Source organism: Otolemur garnettii, unplaced genomic scaffold (assembly GCF_000181295.1).
Source record: "Otolemur garnettii isolate 467f Iridium unplaced genomic scaffold, OtoGar3 scaffold00019, whole genome shotgun sequence".
Taxonomy (NCBI): Eukaryota; Metazoa; Chordata; class Mammalia; order Primates; family Galagidae; genus Otolemur; species Otolemur garnettii.
Genome location: NW_003852414.1, coordinates 24,674,861 through 24,676,127, shown reverse-complemented (window position 1 = coordinate 24,676,127; position 1,267 = coordinate 24,674,861). Strand labels below are relative to the sequence as shown.

At 53.8% G+C, this 1,267-nt stretch overlaps 1 protein-coding gene across 1 annotated transcript in view; it reads left to right on the top strand.

Moving 5' to 3' along the window:
* NET1 (neuroepithelial cell transforming 1) overlaps positions 1-1,267 on the top strand; it is a 33,304-nt gene that overhangs the window by 460 nt on the left and 31,577 nt on the right. The gene's annotated exons all lie outside the window — the stretch shown is intronic.

The following is a 1,267-nucleotide window of genomic DNA, read 5'->3' as shown; positions in this document are numbered from 1 at the left end:
GGGCCGGACGGGAGGTGAGTGCCGGGCGAGGCGACGAGTGGGGGGCCGGGAGAAGATGAGGAAATGGGGGGGGGGAGGTGGTGTGGAGCTGGGGGATGGGCCGGGGGGAGGTGGTGTGGGCAGGGGGAGGCCAGTGGAGGAGGGGACGGGGCCAGGACCAGGGGAATGTGGGACGAGACTGGCAAGGCGAGTCTGCTGGGCGGTGGGCGGAGTGACTGACGCGGGAGGTGAGTGTCCGAGGGCAGGTGGAGCGACGGAGGGCCTGGCCTGGAGCTGGCCTCGGGTCCTGAGGCCCGGCCTGGGACTTCCCTGCCCTGCGGAGAAGGGGCAGACCTGTTGACAATTTGCTCCTGGCCCCTTCCCGCAGTGGCTTTTCCTACCTTACTAGTTGTGGGCTGTGATTTGGAAACTGTCATGGAGCCTGCAGGGTGTGGGGGAAAGAGGAATCGTGGGCAAGCAGGCAGGCACCGCACTCTGTAGCCTGAAAGCCAGCGTTTAAATGAAATGTTTTTCTCCGGCGACCAGAATCCTTCCCCACTGGCCACATCGGTGAACACAGCTCAGGGTTCCAGCCTCCCCTGTAAGCAGACCAAAGAGGGTGGTCACTGGCTTTTTAATTAACACATTTCACACTCTGCGTCCTCCATTCATTCTGTGCGTCTGTAGGGGGTGCTCAGGCCAGGGTTTCAGAAGGCTGTGTCTGGAAAAGTGCTGAAGATAACGCTTTGTCATCTTGGAAAACTCCCACCTCGGAGTTCGTAGGTTCTAGGTATAGGTTGCGAGATGTTCCTTAACACTTGTAAGTACATCCTTGACGGTTAAATGGGTGTTACAGCACTGCCCACTTCATAGAAGGTCACGGTGAAATTCGAGATAATGAGGGCAAAGTGCTTGCCTGGACACCAAAGCTCTCCGTAAATGTTAACTGTTCTCTGCCAGTTTTTATCTGTAAGAACTCCACATCCCTCCATCTCTTCAGTACTCCTCGTTGTACATTTAACATGATTGTTTTAGATAAACTACAATCCTTTACATAATTTACATTACAATTAGGGCTAGATAGGCCAGTTCCTTCTTGAAAAGTGGGGAAATACCTCATCAACCGTGCCTTCCAAACCCATCCTAAGGCGCTCTACTGGGAGCTAGACATTTTCACTTGGTTTGAAGTTGGCCTTTCTTTTTTTTTTTTTTTTTTTTTTTGAGACAGTGCCTCAAGCTGTCCCCCTGGGCAGAGTGCCGTGGCATTACAGCTCACAGCAACCTCCAA